The 19,406-nt window shown below is 45.6% G+C and overlaps 1 pseudogene; it reads right to left on the bottom strand.

Annotated features, from left to right (window-relative positions):
- Positions 1 to 1,300: 1,300 nt before the first annotated feature.
- Positions 1,301 to 18,461, bottom strand: LOC116989632 (annotated as a pseudogene).
- Positions 18,462 to 19,406: the final 945 nt, after the last annotated feature.

Raw genomic sequence — 19,406 nt, 5'->3', positions numbered from 1 at the left:
ATTTTGTAAATAAAAACAGCTATTGTTGGCTTTAGCTGATCTCTCTTCAGCACAGGATTTCTGTGCTGCTTCCTGGGTGTGGGAATGATAGAGGTTGGAACATGTGGGCTATAGTGGGGTGGATTTTCTTTCTAAGTAAGAACCTGATGCGGTGTTTATCCTCTTCGTATAATCGCATGTAACCTACTTTGCTGATTTAGTGTCACCTGCCTGTATTGTGTTTCCTCATTGTTAAACCATCACAAACGTGTCAGGAGTTTAAAATACTTTGGAGAGAAATTGCTGAGCTGTACAAAGAATATCAATAACCCGTGAGTCTTTAGAGCTACAGTGTGGAAACAGGCCCTTCAGCCCTCCGAGTCCATGCCGACCAGCGATCACCGCGAGCACTTAGCACTATCCTGCGCACTACAGACAATTTACAATTTACAGAAGCCAATTAACCTACAAACCTGTACATCTTTGGAGTGTAGGAGGAAACAAGAGCACCCGCTGAAAACCCACTCAGTCACAGGAAGAATGTATAAACTCCGTACAGACAGCACCCGTAGACAGGATTGAACCCGGGTCTCTGGCGCTGTGCAGCAGCAACACCACCGCTACGCCAACCTGCCGCCCTAAAGATTGTGTGGTTGTCAGATTTTCAAGGATAATCCTGACCATGGAATAATTGAGCTTGTCACTGAATTCTCACAGCTTTTCTAAAGGCTCAGTTCTGATCTTTCAAACTATTTGAATTTTGCCTGAATCTAACACAATACATTTATATTTATTAGATTTTATACATTTTATACACTTATGAACTCTTGCAATAGTTTTCACAATTCTGCATATATTAATACATCTATATTAAAAATATAAACATATGCATATTATACAACAATGTGCTGTGGAGTCACCACAGTTTGTTTTTTGGGTTGCCTTTTTAAAAAAAAAGTCTGTCACATAGACAGCCAATTTATTTACATAATGTTTTTAAACGGATTCCTGTGAGTCCATTCCTTCCAGATTTTTTGAAGATGTCTTGTCTCACTTCCTCGGCAATAGTAATTCTGTGGCGCTACATTTGTTCCCTGACTGACATTCATGGTTTTCTCTCTGGATGGTGATTGAAGGACTTTTTTAGACTTTAGAGCTGCAGCGTGGAAGCAGGCCCTTCAGCCCACCGAGTTGACCAGCGATCACAGCCCCACACTTGCACCATGCTATGGACTAGGGTCAATCCACAGAGGCCAATTAACCTGCAAACCTGTACGTCTTTGGAGTGTGGGAGGAAACCGGAGCACCTGGAGAAAACCCACGCGGTCACAATGAGAATGTACAAACTCCATACGGGCAACACCTGTGGTCGGGATCGAACCCGGGTTTCTGGCGCTGTAAGGCAGCAGTTCTACCGCTGTAGAGTGGGTGAACTAATGGCATCCACAACTGCCAGCGACCATGTCATCGTACTGTTTCAGCACCACGTTTTCATCGTCATCAAAGTACAGCAGGTTGATGGAGAAGAGTTTATCTGGGACGCAGCAAGGAGTTGCAACACCATTGGTCAGCTTGAGAGCGTTTATAATGGATTGGACGGTGGCGTGGTTGGTAGGTCTCATGTTCTGGCCCAGTGGGAAAACGCATGCTCCTTTACAGTGGTAGGCGTTGTACCCCCGAGGAGAGATGATCCAGCCAGACCAGCCGATCTCTTCAAAATCCACGTAGAGAGGGTATCTCTGGCAGCCCAGCAGGTTTGCAGACCTCGTGTTCCGGCTCTGGCTTGCTTTGTTGTGAAGGGTCATCTCAGGGAGGAATTGAGTCTCTGTGGCAATGTCAAAATTAACAATGGTTAATTCATCTCAAAATTGTTACAAATGTCTGATATTTAAATAAATTAAGAGCCTGGAGTCTGTTGTGGTTTTATGGACACCAGAAACAATTTTACTTCGGAGTCACGTGAGTGACTTCGTGAAGAACCCCGCCTACGGCGCATGCGTGTCATATCGCATACACGCATTGAACGTGTCGGACCTGGGGAGGACGTCCCCTTGAACGGGAGAGTTAACAAGCCGGTCGACGGCAGGTAAGTGATTCTGCATTTTCACCGTTTTTAGGAATGGATAGAGGACGCAGAAAGGCTGTGAAGAAGCTGCAGGATGTCGGCGGTAAAGGTGCCGGGGACCCGCAGCAGCAGCCGACGGCACAGGCAGTTTGCGTTGAGCCAGCTGTGCCAGATTCAAACCCCGCGCCGGGAAAAACTAATTCTAGACCGGGCGGGAAGGCGAAACGCAAAACGAACCGCTGGGAAAGTGAGCCCGAAAAATCGCCGGTAAATACTTACTTGTATAGCAGTGATAATGACCAGCTGCAGGGCATAGAGCAGCCGGCAGCGATCGCATCTGCAGAGCTCGGAAAACAGTACGAGTGGCTGCAGCATGTGGGGCCGTCATCTATCTGTTTGGAGGAGTACCGGGACGGCGAAAAACGGCGTTTGCAGCGGCCGGGAGCAACCAGAGCCGGTAGGCATGGCGACGAGTTGCGATTTAAACCGCGTGCGACTAGTGCCCGAGGGCACGAAAGTCGGCAGGAGCGGTGGGCTAAAAAGAAACACCCGCGAGCGACTAGTGCGGGAGAGCACGAAAGTCGGCTGGAGCGGTTGTGGGAGGAACATCTCCATAGTGTCAGGCTCCAGAAAATGGATAAAAGCCGCACACATACAGGTGTAAGTCCCTCAGAGCATGGCCAGAAAAGGCTGCTGGACATATCATCCTCATCTGAAGAGGGTGTTCAAGGGCTGCCTGACTCGGACTCTGAACAAGAGTCAGAGCCACGTTCCCATATGGAGGATGAGGGAACACAGTTGCTGGACATGGTGCACACATATTTCCAGCAAGAAGAAACTGGAAAAGACCTAGAGGCCAGGATGGCGGCCAGCATTGATTATATGACGACCCATCACCTCAAAACTGATACCTTAGCTGAGGTATGGGCAAGACATTTACCTCCGCGAAATTGTGCGGCTCTGAATGTACCCAAGGTGAACCGAAGCATTTGGAGACACGTGGGGCAGGATATTCGGAGTCTGGATATAAAAATACAGAATGCTAGTAAAGGACTCTCGGCGGGTATAACAGCTTTGGCCCGTAGGCTGGAAAATGTGGATATGTCCAATGACATGAAAGACGCTTTAGCACTGTTTTGCAATGTTCAATTTGAACTGAACAACATCAGGAAAGGGGCTATTCAGCCAACGTTAGACCCAAAATTTGCAATCCTGTGCAAACAGAAAGCCATAAAACCTCAAAATTTGTTGTTTGGGGGTGACCTATCAAAACAGGTCAAAGATTTGGAGGAAGAGGCCAAAACGTTGGGCCTAATAAAAGCGACCAAAGGATATGTCGGAAAACGGTATCATCCTTATGGGACGACTAAAAAAGCAAGTACTAGTATGTATAGTACGAAAAATTGGAGAGAGGCCAGAGGAACCAGCAACAGCGTCCTTTTTTAGGGGTTGGGCCGGGACGCCCACAATGGAAAATGCGGAAGCCTCCACTTCAACATTTACCCCACTTTCAACCTCAAGGCCCTCCGCAACCTCGGTTAAGACCAAGAAAGTAACACCACCGATAACCATGGAGGTAGGTGGGTCTGTGCCTCAAAAATTAATAAGGAGCACAGAACTTGGAGGGAGGTTGCAATTTCATTTGGAAGCATGGTGTAAGTTAACTGTGGATAGGTATATCCTTAGCAGTATTAAGGGATATCTTATAGAGTTTATACACATACAAGAACCTCCAGTACAACATACACCGGACAGAACTTATATGCTTACCAAATTAGACAGAGCTAAAGCAAAAATTGAAATACAAAGGTTGTTCACGAAAGGAGTAATTGGAAAAAACCAAACATGAACAACAGGAATTTGTCTCAAATATATTCATTAGACATAAGAAAGATGGGGGGGGCTAGTAGAGCAGTGGTTGCCACAAGAAAATTGATGGAACAGCTGGGATTCATTATCCATCCAATTAAGTCAAGATTAACACCTGCAACTAATATTGATTACTTGGGGTTCACTATTAACACACTTGATATGTTAGTGACTTTACCTATAGGGAAAGCCACTGAGTTCCAAGAGGATTGCACAGAGCTTATTAATACCGTTAAACCATCCATTAGACGGGTAGCCAGGATTATTGGGAAAATTATAGCCACGTTTCCTGCCATTCAATTTGGACGATTGCATTACCAAAATTTACAGAGAGAAAAAATTAGAGCACTAAAAATTAATAGAGGCCATTTTGATAGGCCTATGGAGCTAACAATTAGAGCTATAAAAGAACTACAATGGTGGGAACAAAATGTTATATATAGCTCCAACCCAATAGTTATTCCAAACCCATCTGTGGTATTACAAACAGATGCCAGTGCACTGGGTTGGGGAGCAACGGATACCATCTCGAGCTCTGGAGGGAGATGGAATATACAGGAAACTAACCTACTTACCACAAAGGGTATAAATTACTTAGAAATGTTGAGTGCTTTTTATGGTTTAAAATCTTATTGCTCGGGAATGATTAACCAGCATGTTCGATTGCAGATAGACAATACCACGGGGGTGGCATATATAAATCATATGGGTGGAAATATATCAATATCCTGTGATGAATTGGCAAACCATATTTGGGAATGGTGTATCCAAAGGAATATTTGGTTATCGGCTACGTATCTACCAGGGATACTTAATTCAGTGGCAGACGCCAGGTCACGAAAATTTAATGAAAATACGGAATGGATGTTAGACAGAAAGATATTTGCTGATATCACAGCAAAGTACGGAAGGCCGGATATTGATCTTTTTGCATCCAGGTTAAATCATCAGTTACCTAGGTATATATCATGGGAACCAGATCCTGAGGCAGAAGCTACAGATGCATTCTCTTTGCACTGGGGGAAATGGTTCATTTATGCATTTCCTCCTTTCTGCCTCATCAATCGGGTACTACGGAAAATTCAGCTAGACTCGGCATCTGGGATTCTCATAGTACCTGATTGGCCTACCCAACCATGGTTCTCGGTGCTGCAGGATTTGGTGCTTACACCATATATTACTTTAAAACATAGTCCTCAGTTGCTGGTGCATCCGGTGACTGGGGACAGCCATCCTTGCCATAATTATCTAAATTTATTGGTTTGTAGACTCTGAAGGAACCATTTCGGCATATGGGTTTATCTGATAGAACTGTGGACATGATCACAGCAGCACAGAGACTTTCCACTCAAAAACAATATTTATGTCATGTCAAGAAATGGACTAAATACTGCCTGGACAACAATCTAGACCACAGAAAGGTGGATATTCCAGCTGTCCTAGAATTCCTCACAAGCCTGCACTTTGAAGGACTCAGTTACAGCACGGTCAATAGTGCTAGGAGTGCCTTGTCCAGTTATTTATGGGAAGGCACAGAAAGACAGGGTGTCGGCTCACATCCTCTAGTAATAAAACTGCTACGAGGCATCTTTAACACTAACCCACCAAGGGCTAGATATAGCCAAATCTGGGATGTGAGCGTAGTCCTAAAAATGTTACGGAATTGGTCACCGGCTACGGCATTACCGCTAAACTATCTAACTATGAAAATGGTTATGCTTATGGCGCTGGTCACAGCGCAAAGGGTCCAGTCATTACAGAAGTTAAGATTGGATAACTTGACGGAGGCGACAGGAAGGCTGATTTTCGTGATCCAGGGCCTTATTAAGCAAAATAGACCAGGATCAGCGGGTCAGGTGATAGAGTTCATAGCCTATCCACAGGATGAACGTCTCTGTGTAGTAAAACACATCATGTTATATATGGACAGAACGAAGGCTATCAGAGGCAATGAAAAGGCTCTTTTAATTAGCCATAAGAAGCCATACCATAAAGTCTCGACTCAGACCATTTCACGGTGGCTGAGATATTGCTTAGTTCAGGCAGGAGTGGACACTAATGTATTCAAATCTCACTCCACCAGGGCTGCATCTACATCAGCAGCTAATCGCCTGGAGGTACCGATGGACAATATCCTCAGAACTGCAGGATGGTCATCAGAGAAAACGTTTCGCACATATTACAACAAACCAGTTAGAAAAGAAGAAACGTTTTCGGGCAAAATTTTGAGTTCTATTTAATTTACACCTGAAGCTTATAAGGTTTATAAATTGATTTAATAAATATTATTTACAATTTTTGCTTAAAAATGTTGGTATCATTGTATTTTTTTTTTTTTTTAAATACCAGTAACAATTTCTCCCAAACTACCAAGGCAGTTGTGAAGATTGGACTCGTTCCACGGCATGAGGTCACAGAGCTTTGAAGTCTTCACGAAGTCACTCACGTGACTCCGAAGTAAAATAGTAAGATTAAACGAGAACTTACCAGTTTGAAGTTTGATCTTTATTTTATGAGGAGGAACGTTGAGGGAATACGTGCCCTCCGCTCCCACCCTTATATGGTCATATCTTAAACTGGTATCTCTTTAATAATCTTACTATCTTAGGTCATTATTTTCTATCTGTGACCTCACACCGCTGCTTTGAAGAATGACACGCATGCGCCGTAGGCGGGGTTCTTCACGTATTCCCTCAACGTTCCTCCTCATAAAATAAAGATCAAACTTCAAACTGGTAAGTTCTCGTTTAATCTTACTATTTTATGCAGGTAGCTGACTTTGGGAGAGTCTTATGGTGTTAAATTGTGGGTATGTGTGTGTGTGCGTGCGCTCCTCAAAGCAGCAGTCTGAATTTAGATGTTCCTCTTCCTCCCAAGTTTAAATATTTTTGTCATTTCAGTGTGAAGAAGGGTCTCGACCCAAAACGTCACTATTCCTTCTCTCCAGAGATGCTGCCTGTCCCGCTGAGTTACTCCAGCATTTTGTGTCTATTTTCAGTTTAAACCAGCATCTGCAGTTCCTTCCTGCAATACATTTTTTTGTGTTGGGCAAATCCTGGGGTCAGAAATGCGTGCCGGGTACGTAGATGGAGCCAAGGACTGTGGATCAGCGTAACATGAGTGCTCGTCTGGTTTCCAATCATCTTTGTTTCCCCCTTGCTAGATCATGTCTCTACTCAGTGCAGCCTGAGTGGCTGTGTGCAGAAATCTACAAATAATTATTGTGTCATGAGAATATTTAAAAAATGCTGTAGGTGCTGTGAAGCTTTGAAACACTTTGGGTTCTTTTAGTGTTTCCCGGTGTACACTGTTAATGCCTTTAACAAATAGACTCACCACTGGTCTACAAGCTGTTTTATGTTGTGCTTGTGCCTATCTGTGGAGGCAGATACAGGGTATGGGTCTAGCACAAAATAGCACAAATGTTCTGCTACAACAGTCATCATCCCATGTTGAACATGCATAGACAACATCCACTCCTTGTCAAGGGGTGGGCCATTTGGGGCTGGGACGAGGAAAAACATTTTCACCCAGAGAGTTGTGAATCTGCGGAATTCTCTGCCGCAGAAACCAGTGGAGGCCAATTCACTGGATGTTTTCAAGAGAGAGTTAGATATAGCTCTTACGGCTAACAGAATTAAGGGATATGGGGTGAAGGCAGGAACGGGGTACTGATTTTGGATGATCAGTCATGATCATATTGAATGGCAGTGATGGATCGAAGGGACGAATGGCCTACTCCTGCACCTATTTTCTATGTTTCTAATATCCTGTTAATGATTTTCAACCAGCTCCTTCTCGGTTTCTGGTTTAGTAATGCCCTCTAGTGTTCAGTGTTGACGACTTTGTTACTAACAATAATCTCACTCTGCTTTGCTGAGCACCAAATCATTGTGGTGTGGGGAAAAAAGTCACTGGTTCATTATATTTACTACTTAAAACGATAGCTTCCCTCTCATCATTATTGAGTGCTTTTCCACAGGCTACATTTTATCTATAACATCACCTAGATGGTCTTTAATGTAAGCCAAAGAAATTAATATGCTCCTATTTGCAGCCAAATTCTCTCATTGACTAACACCCTCATGAATACATATTAGGGACCACTCGGGCATATAATTAGAAACATAGAAAATAGGTGCAGGCGTAGGCCATTCAGCCCTTCAAGCCAGCACCGCCATTCAATATGATCATGGCTGATCATCCAAAATTAGTACCTCGTTCCTGCTTTCTCCCCATATTCCTTGATTCCGTTAGCACCTAAGAGCTATATCTAACTTTCTCTTGAAAACATCCAGTGAATTGGCCTCCACTGCCTTCTGTGGCAGAGAATTCCACAGATTCGCAACTCTCTGGGTGAAAATGTTTTAACCATATAATAACCATATAACAATTACAGCACGGAAACAGGCCATCTCGACCCTTCTAGCCCGTGCCGAACACGTATTCTCCCCTAGTCCCATATACCTGCGCTCAGACCATAACCCTCCATTCCTTTCCCGTCCATATAACTATCCAGTTTATTTTTAAATGATAAAAACGAACCTGCCTCCACCACCTTCACTGGAAGCTCATTCCACACAGCCACCACTCTCTGAGTAAAGAAGTTCCCCCTCATGTTACCCCTAAACTTCTGTCCCTTAATTCTCAAGTCATGTCCCCTTGTTTGAATCTTCCCTACTCTCAGTGGGAAAAGCTTATCCACGTCAACTCTGTCTATCCCTCTCATCATTTTAAAGACCTCTATCAAGTCCCCCCTTAACCTTCTGCGCTCCAAAGAATAAAGCCCTAACTTGTTCAACCTTTCTCTGTAACTTAGTTGCTGAAACCCAGGCAACATTCTAGTAAATCTCCTCTGTACTCTCTCTATTTTGTTGACATCCTTCCTATAATTAGGCGACCAAAATTGTACACCGTACTCCAGAATTGGCCTCACCAATGCCTTGTACAATTTTAACATTACGTCCCAACTTCTATACTCAACGCTCTGATTTATAAAGGCCAGCACACCAAAAGCTTTCTTTACCACCCTATCTACATGAGATTCCACTTTCAGGGAACTGTGCACAGTTATTCCCAGATCCCTCTGTTCACCTGCATTCTTCAATTCCCTACCATTTACCATGTACGTCCTATTTTGATTTGTCCTGCCAAGATGTAGCACCTCACACTTATCAGCATTAAACTCCATCTGCCATCTTTCAGCCCACTCTTCCAACTGGCATAAATCTCTCTGTAGACTTTGAAAATCTACTTCATTATCCACAACCCCACCTACCTTAGTATCATCTGCATACTTACTAATTCAATTTACCACACCATCATCCAGATCATTGATGTACATGACAAACAACAGTGGACCCAACACAGATCCCTGTGGCACCCCACTAGTCACTGGCCTCCAACCTGACAACCATCCACCATTACTCTGGCATCTCCCATTCAGCCACTGTTGAATCCATCTTGCTACTCCACCATTAATACCCAACCATTGAACCTTCTTAACCAACCTTCCGTGAGGAACCTTGTCAAAGGCCTAACTGAAGTCCATATATACAACATCCACTGCTTTACCCTCATCAATTTCCCGAGTAACCTCTTCAAAAAATTAAAGAAGATTAGTCAAACATGACCTTCCAGGCACAAATCCATGTTGACTGTTCCTAATCAGACCCTGTTTATCCAGATGCTTATATATATTATCTCTAAGTATCCTTTCCATTAATTTGCCCACCGCTGACGTCAAACTAACAGGTCTATAATTGCTAGGTTTACTCTTAGACCCCTTTTTAAACAATGGAACAACATGCGCAGTACGCCAATCCTCCGGTACTATTCCCGTTTCTAATGACATTTGAAATATTTCTGTCATAGCCCCTGCTATTTCTACACTAACTTCCCTCAATGTCCTAGGGAATATCCTGTCCGGACCTGGAGACTTATCCACTTTTATATTTCTCAAAAGTGTCAGTACTTCCTCTTCTTTGAATCTCATAGTTTCCATAGCTACTCTACTTGTTTCCCTTACCTCACATAATTCAATATCCTTCTCCTTGGTGAATACCGAAGAAAATAAATTGTTCAATATCTCCCCCATCTCTTTTGGCTCTGCAGATAGCTGTCCACTATGACTCTCTAATGGACCAATTTTATCCCTCGTTATCCTTTTGCTATTAATATATCTGTAGCAACCCTTTGGATTTACTTTCACCTTACTTGCCAAAGCAACCTCATATCTTCTTTTAGCTTTTCTAATTTCTTTCTTAAGATTCTTTTTACATTCTTTATACTCCTCAAGCACCTCATTTACTCCATGCTGCCTATAATTATTGTAGATCTCTCTCTTTTTCCGAACCAAGTGTCCAATTTCCCTTGAAAACCATGGCTCTTTCCAATTTTTACTATTTCCTTTCAACCGAACTGGGACATAAAGATTCTGTACTCTTAAAATTTCACCTCTAAATGTCCTCCATTTCTCTTCCACATCTTTCCCATAAAACAAACTGTCCCAATTTACTCCTTTTAAATCCTTTCGCATCTCCTCAAAGTTAGCCTTTCTCCAATCAAAAATCTCAACCCTAGGTCCAGTTCTGACCCTCTCCATAATTATATTGAAACTAATGGTATTGTGATCACTGGTCCCGAACTGTTCCCCAACGCATACCTCTGCCACCTGACCCGTCTCATTTCCTAACAGGAGGTCCAGCACCGCCCCTTCTCTAGTAGGTACTTCTATGTATTGCTGCAAAAAACTATCCTGCACACATTTTACAAACTCCAACCCATCCAGCCCATTTACAGAATGTGTTTCCCAGTCTATTTGTGGAAAATTGAAATCTCCCACAATCACTACCTTGTGCTTACTACTAATATCTGCAATCTCCTTACATATTTGCTCTTCCAATTCTCGCTCCCCATTTGGCGGTCTATAATACACCCCTATAAGTGTTGCTACCCCTTTCCCATTTCTCAGTTCCACCCAAATAGCCTCCCTAGACGAGCCCTCTAATCTATCCTGCCAAAGCACTGCTGTAATATCTTCCCTGATAAGCAATGCAACACCTCCACCTCTTGCCCCTCCAATTCTATCACACCTGAAGCAACGAAATCCTGGAATATTTAGTTTCCAATCACAGCCCTCCTGCAACCATGTTTCACTGATCGCCACAACATCATACTTCCAGGTGTAAATCCAGGCTCTAAGTTCATCCACCTAGGTGCAGGAGTAGGCCATTCAGCCCTTCAAGCCAGCACCACCATTCAATATGATCATGGCTGATCATCCAAAATCAGTACCTCGTTCCTGCTTTCTCCCCATATTCCTTGATTCCGTTAGCACCTAAGAGCTATATCTAACTTTCTCTTGAAAACATCCAGTGAATTGGCCTCCACTGCCTTCTGTGGCAGAGAATTCCACAGATTCGCAACTCTCTGGGTGAAAATGTTTTTCCTCATCTAAGTCCTAAATGGCCTTTTTAAAGTTTAAAAAAGACAGTCGTCTGATAAATAGGCAGTGTGATTGATGAAAAATTGATTAAATATACAAACAGCTGTCATTGACAAGAGAGAAGGTGGATGAGTTGTCCTGCCTCTGTAATCATCCTGAGGAACATGTGCGCTAGCTGATCGGCTGGTCCTCAGGCTAACAAGGTTTAGGGGTTTTGGTGCATGTCCAAACAAATAGTACAAGGAACATTATTGCTGCCTATCCTGTCAATTCCCATGTTTAGTAATGTCTTCAGGCATTGTTACAGACAGTGCATAAACCCTGTGAACCACCAGGAATTGAAAATTAACCACAATTTCATATAATTGAACAGAAACTTAATTAAAGGGAGACCTGGGGGAAGCCCAACTGACAGAAAACTAATTCATGTGTAGGAAGGAACTGCAGATGCTGGTTTAAAGTGAAGATAGACACAAAGTGCTGGAGCAACTCAGCGGGACAGGCAGCAACTCTGGAGAGAAGGAATGGGTGACGTTTCGGGTCGAGACCCTTCTTCGGATTGAAACCATTCAGGGACCACTCCAATGATATCGCCCTGGAAGAGCATTTGGCACAGAGCATCACTGAGGTAGACTCTTCATAGAGTCATGCAGCGTGGAAGCAGCCCCTTTGGCCCAACTTGCCCACACTGACCAACTTGGTGGACCGAAGGGTCTGTTTCCATGCTGTATCTCTAAAGTTTACAGTTTAAAAGCTAACACAGTGGAGTGACATACATCTGTTATTGATCTCAGAATGATGTCGTACACAGTGTTTCAGATGAGAGCTAGAGTTCCATGGACACTGTTAAGAGTGATAGAATGTGGAAACAGGCCCTTTGGCCCAACTTGCCAACATGTCCCAGTCACACTAGTCCCACCTGCCTGCGTTTGACCCACATCCCTCCAGACCTATCCCATCCATGTACCTGTCTAATTGTTTCTTAAACATTGTGTTAGTCCCAGCCTCAACTACCTCCTGTGGCAGCTCATTCCATGCAGCCACCACCCTTTTATGTGAAAAGGTTACCCCTCAGATTCCTATTACATTTTTTTCCCTTCACCTTAAACCAAATGTCCTCTGATCCTCGATTCACCTACTCTGGGCAAAAGACTTTGTGCGTCTACCCGATCTATTCCTCTCATGAATTTATACATTATTTTCTTTTAAAATCTTTTTATTGTTTTTTTCCCCCCAAAAACCCCCCAAAATTAAACAAAAAACAGCAAAAAGAATAATGATAAATATAACAATGGTATTGATACATGGGGATCAGGATTACATTAATAACAGGTATAACCTAATATGAGACCAGTGTCAAAATACACATTGAATATAGACCTCCTTGGTCTCTATGTAAATATAGTCAAATCTTTAAAAGGAAACTTATAAATGTAAAAAAAAACAAAGCTAAAAAGACAAAAAGAAAAAGAAAAAAGAAAAAAACAAAACCCCCCTAAACTAAAGGAAAAAAAAAATCATAATAATAAAATAAGAATAAAAATAAAATAATTTAAAAAGCAAAGCAAAGCAAAACAGAATCTGAACTGAGAATGTATACACCTCTATAAGATCATCCCCATCCCCTTTTACCGAGGAATTACCTATTGAAGAAATGGAGATGGGAGCCCCTCTCCGTTCGTCATCTGTGAAAAGAACAACCATTGGCTGTTTACTGCTGTGATGGTCTCTCCCGGTGGCAAAGTGGATGTAGTTGAGTGTCTGCCCAGCCAGGGTCCGTACAATGACCAACAAACCTTTGTTGCTGTCTTTATCCTGCGTCCAGTCATACACCTGTACAAATAAACAAACCGCTTGTCAGTCTGAAGAAGGGTCTCGACCCGAAACGTCGCCCATCCAATTTCTCTAGAGATGCTGCCTGACCCACTGAGTTACTCCAGCACTTTGTACCCATGTCATGTCATTTCATAAGTGATAGGAGTAGAATTAGGCCATTCGGCCCATCAAGTCTACTCCGCTGTGTAGACTTGATGGGCCAAGAAGGAACTAGCAGATGCCGGTTTTAACCGAAGATAGATATAAAAAGCTGGAGTAACTCAGCGGGACAGGCAGACAATAGACAATAGGTGCAGGAGTAGGCCATTCGACCCTTCGAGCCAGCACCACCATTCACTGTGATCATGGCTGATCATCCACAATCAGTACCCCGTTCCTGCCTTCTCCCCATATCCCCTGACTCCGTTATCTTTAAGAGCCCTATCTAGTTATCTCTTGAAAGTATCCAGCCGCCCTCTGAGGCGGAGAATTCCACAGACTCACAACTCTCTCTGTGAAAAAGGTGTTACCAGCATCTCTGGAGAGAAGGAATGGGTGACGTTTCGGGTCGAAAGCCTTCTTCGTAAACGTCACCCATTCCTTCTCTCCAGAGATGCTGCCTGTCCCGCTGAGTTACTCCAGCATTTTGTGTCTATCTTCGGTGTAAACCAGCATCTGCGGTCCTACAATGATACCGGCGGTGTGCAGTTATTCCTGCAGGTATGATAAGGCTAAGTTCAACTATCGACACAAGTATTACAATGTTTGATATTCTTATGACCAAAGCTGACAACTTCCATAGTTTATACCTTCCAACAGTTGTTCGGGACGGCACGGCGGCAGAGTTGCTGCCTCACAGCGCCAGAGGCCCGGGTTCGATCCTGACTACGGGTGCTGGCTGTACGGAGTTGGTACCTTCTCCTCGTGACCGCGTGGGGTTTCCCCGGGTGCTCCGGTTTCCTCCCACACTCAGGTTTGTAGTCTAATTGGCTTTGTAAAATTGTAAATTGCCCCCAGTGCTAAGGGATAGGTAAATTGTCCCTAATTTCACATGGGTAGGACAGGTTTGGAGGGATATGAACCAAGGCAGGTAGGTGGGACTAGTCTAGCTGGGACATTGTTGGCGGTGTGGACAACTTGGGCCGAAGGGCCTGTTGCCACACTCTAATGTGTGTGTAGGGTACTGCTGGCACACCAGGATAGCTAGTCAGCATGCACTCTGGGCTGAAGGGCCTGTTTCCACGCTGCATCACCAAACTATCTAAACAAGACTATTCCAAATGGGCCAAATGGCCTCCTGTGCTTTATCATTATTTGATTCTACCAAGTGTTTATATAAACACTGAAAGTGCTGCAGCAGAATTTGAGGATATTGCCATTAGAATTAGAGGCAGCAGAGGTATATATTTCATAGAGGGATTAGAAATGTTATTTCTATAGAAAGTACTTACAGCGTTAGTGATGGTGAAGACCTCCCATGTGTTATCATGGACTGGAAGAACTCTGGTTGACAATAATCTTCTGCCCTCGGCTGTTGACGTGTTATTGTCCAATATTTGGTAGACGCTGACCTGGGAGAGGAGAACACCGCTCAGGCAAGTTGTAACATCTACTTTGAAAATATACTCGTGTAACATTTGAGATGGAACGGGCGGGTGGAATTCTGTGTCTTCCTAATGCGATTTCCCAGGGCATGGGTGACTTCTGAAGAAGGATCTCGACCCGAAACGTCATCCATTCCTTCTCTCCAGGGATGCAGCCCGCCCCGCTGAGTTACTCCACCATTGTGTGTCTGCCAAAGAAAATCATCCCTCCTCCCCTCTCGGTTTTTCTCAACTTGTCCCCCCCTCCCGTATCTCACTTTTGTTCGTAGCCAAAAGTGCTGGAGAAACTCAACGGGTGCGGCAGCATCTATGGAGCGAAGGAAATAGGCAACGTTTCGGTTTGTAGTTTGGCTTGGTAAAATTACCTTCGATTTTCCAGCATCTGCAGTTCCTTCTTAAACACCCTCTCTCTCCCTCGCTGTCTCTCTCTATCCCCCTCTTTCAGCCGGTCTCTCCTTTCTGTCTCAGTCTCTCTGTCTTTGTCTGTCTCTCTGTCTGTCTTCCTTCCTGCCCCTCTCTCTCCCCCTCCCTCTGTCAGTCTGTTTCTCTTTATCTGTCTACCTCTTTCTCTCTCTCCCTCTCCCTCTCCGCCCCCCTGTGTCATCTTCAGACTCAGAGCGTCGACCAGAAACGTCACCCATTCCCTCTCTCCAGAGATGCTGCCTGTCCCGCTGAGTTACTCCAGCTTTTTGGGTCTTTTCGGTGTAAACCAGCATCTGCAGTTCCCTCTTACACGGGTACATGGACAAGACAGTTACATGGATAGTACACAAAAATGCTGGAGAAACTCAGCGGGTGCAGCAGCATCTATGGAGCGAAGGAAATGCCTGCGTCCGCCCATTTCCTTCGCTCCATAGATGCTGCTGCACCCGCTGAGTTTCTCCAGCATTTTTGTGTACCTTCGATCTTCCAGCATCTGCAGTTCCTTCTTGAAGAGTTACATGGATAGGACAGGTTTGGAGGGATGTGGCCGGACGCAGGCAGGTGGGACTAGTGGGACAGTGTGGACAGGTCGGGCCGATGGGCCTGTTTCCACACTGTATCACTATGACTCAACGATTCTATGGCTGGGTATCCACCCGCCTCTTACCTGGCAGAAGTGGTGCCGATGTGTCCGGAGGTCCTGGGACGGGCGGCCCCGCAGCTTGAAGAGGTGAAGCTCCGCCGTGAGGATGGTCTCACTCCTGGCCACGCTCGACAGGTTGAAGTAGAACTGGGACTGGTAACTGCGCGCTGGCAGGGGGAGAAGATGCAAGAGCAACGGTGAGCGGAGAGGGGAGGAGATGGGATGGGATGAGATGAGATGAGATGAGATGAGATGGGATGGGATGGGATAGAAACATAGAAACATAAAAATTAGGTGCAGGAGTAGGCCATTCGGCCCTTCGAGCCTGCACCGCCATTCAATATGATCATGGCTGATCATCCAACTCAGTATCCCGTACCTGCCTTCTCTCCATACCCTCTGATCCCCTTAGCCACAAGGGCCACATCTAACTCCCTCTTAAATATAGCCAATGAACTGGCCCCGACTACCCTCTGTGGCAGGGAGTTCCAGAGATTCACCACTCTCTGTGTGAAAAAAGTTCTTCTCATCTCGGTTTTAAAGGATTTCCCCCTTATCCTTAAGCTGTGACCCTTGTCCTGGACTTCCCCAACATCGGGAGCAATCTTCCTGCATCTAGCCTGTCCAACCCCTTAAGAATTTGTAAGTTTCTATAAGATCCCCTCTCAATCTCCTAAATTCTAGAGAGTATAAACCAAGTCTATCCAGTCTTTCTTCATAAGACAGTCCTGACATCCCAGGAATCAGTCTGGTGAACCTTCTCTGCACTCCCTCTATGGCAATAATGTCCTTCCTCAGATTTGGAGACCAAAACTGTACGCAATACTCCAGGTGTGGTCTCACCAAGACCCTGTACAACTGCAGTAGAACCTCCCTGCTCCTATACTCAAATCCTTTTGCTATGAAAGCTAACATACCATTCGCTTTCTTCACTGCCTGCTGCACCTGCATGCCTACTTTCAATGACTGGTGTACCATGACACCCAGGTCTCGCTGCATCTCCCCTTTTCCTAGTCGGCCACCATTTAGATAATAGTCTGCTTTCCTGTTTTTGCCACCAAAATGGATAACCTCACATTTATCCACATTATACTGCATCTGCCAAACATTTGCCCACTCAACCCAGCCTATCCAAGTCACCTTGCAGTCTCCTAGCATCCTCCTCACAGCTAACACTGCCCCCCAGCTTAGTGTCATCCGCAAACTTGGAGATAGTGCCTTCAATTCCCTCATCCAGATCATTAATATATATTGTAAATAGCTGGGTCCCAGCACTGAGCCTTGCGGTACCCCACTAGTCACTGCCTGCCATTGTGAAAAGGACCCGTTTACTCCTACTCTTTGCTTCCGGTTTGCCAGCCAGTTCTCTATCCACATCAATACTGAACCGCCCAATGCCGTGTGCTTTAAGTTTGTATACTAATCTCTTATGTGGGACCTTGTCGAAAGCCTTCTGGAAGTCCAGATACACCACATCCACTGGTTCTCCCCTATCCACGCTACTAGTTACATCCTCGAAAATTCTATAAGATTCGTCAGACATGATTTACCTTTTGTAAATCCATGCTGACTTTGTCCAATGATTTCACCACTTTCCAAATGTGCTGCTATCCCATCTTTAATAACTGACTCTAGCAGTTTCCCCACTACCGATGTTAGACTAACTGGTCTGTAATTCCCCGTTTTCTCTCTCCCTCCCTTCTTAAAAAGTGGGGTACGTTTGGCTACCCGCCAATCCTCAGGAACTACTCCAGAATCTAAAGAGTTTTGAAAGATTATTACTAATGCATCCACTATTTCTGGAGCTACTTCCTTAAGTACTCTGGGATGCAGCCTATCTGGCCCTGGGGATTTATCGGCCTTTAATCCATTTAATTTACCCAACACCACTTCCCGGCTAACCTGGATTTCACTCAATTCCTCCAACTCCTTTGACCCGCGGTCCCCTGCTATTTCCGGCAGATTATTTATGTCTTCCTTAGTGAGGGAGGAGAGGAGGGAGGCAAGGAGGGATGGGATGGGATGAGATGGGATGGGATGAGATTAGAGAGGAGATGAGAGGAGATGGGATGGGATGGGATGGGATGGGATGAGATGAGATGAGATGAGATGAGATGAGATGAGATGGGATGGGATGAGATGAGATGAGATGGGATGGGATGGGATGAGATGGGATGGGATGGGATGGGATGGGATGAGAGGATAGAAGAGGAGAGGAGAGGAGAGGAGAGGAGAGGAGAGGAGAGGAGATGAGATGAGATGAGATGAGATGAGATTAGAGATGAGAGGAATGGAGGAGAGGTGAGGGGAGAGGCGCTCACCTTTGTCCAGGAAGCTACGGACAGTGTTGCCAAGCAGCAGCGCCGGCTCCTTGGTCAGCCCGTCCACTCCGGCCACCGTGTGTACAGGTCGAGCATGTATTGGGGCGGCTGCCGCACCGGGGTGGGCGACGGGCGGAGCATCCTCCATCCCGAACACCTCCAGCAGGGCCTCTTCAGGCGCCTCGGAGCGGATACGTTGGCCGTGAGCGGGCAGAGTGGCGGCGGACGCCACGAACAGGAGCGGCAGCAACAGCAGCAGCAGCGCGGCGCTCACACACTCCGTCTGGACATTCATGGCTCTGGCTGGTCAGTGGGGACGCTGGTCAGTGGGGTGGCGGCCGTAATATATCCTCCACCCCGCCCCCCCCCTCCCTCTCCTAGTCCCACTCCCTCCCTTCCTCTCTTTCCCTCTCCATCCCTCCTTGCCTCCTCCTCTCCTCCCTCTCTCTCTCACCTTCTCTCACCCTCCATCCCTTCCCTTCCCTCTCCTCCCCCCTTTCCTCACTTTCCCCTCCCCTCGTCCCCACCCCCCCCCCCTCTCCCTCCCACCCCCTCCCCCCCCCTCTCTCTCACTTTCTCCCTCCCCTCGCTCCTCCCCCCCCTCTCGCACCTCCCTCAGTCAGTCCACCGTGGCCCATTAGTGGGTGTGAGAGGCTGGGACCCTCCTGCTAACGAGGTGTGATTCCCTCACCTCTCTCCCCAGCCTGCAATACACAACCGTACACTGATCCCGGACACCCGCGGTCACATCCCCCCGTCACCCTGGGTCCTGACAGGACCCGCACAGTCGGGGCCGCTTGCTGGTCTCTCCAGTAGCTCACACCCAGTCATCGAGCCATTAGCTGGACAAACAGAGCGCCAACAAGGACGGAGAGAGAGAGGGTGATAGGGGGAGAGAGGGAAACAGGTGTGTGGGAAGGAACTGCAGATGCTGGTTTTTCAACCGAAGGCACACACAAAACTGCTGGAGTAACTCAGCGGGACAGGCAGCATCTCTGGAGAGAAGGAACGAGACCCTTCTTTGGACTGAGAGTCAAGGGAGAGGGAGACACGGAGATATAGACGGTGATGTGGAGAGATATAGAACAATTGAATGAAAGATATGCAACAAAAAAAAGGAACGATGATAAAGGAAACAGGCCACAAACGTTACCTATTTCCTTCGCCCCATAGATGCTGCTGCACCCGCTGAGTTTCTCCAGCATTTTTGTGTACCTTCGATTTTCAAGCATCTGCAGTT

This window comes from Amblyraja radiata, chromosome 29 (genome assembly GCF_010909765.2).
Source record: "Amblyraja radiata isolate CabotCenter1 chromosome 29, sAmbRad1.1.pri, whole genome shotgun sequence".
Lineage (NCBI taxonomy): Eukaryota > Metazoa > Chordata > Chondrichthyes > Rajiformes > Rajidae > Amblyraja > Amblyraja radiata.
This window is presented reverse-complemented; position numbering and strand designations above follow the sequence as displayed.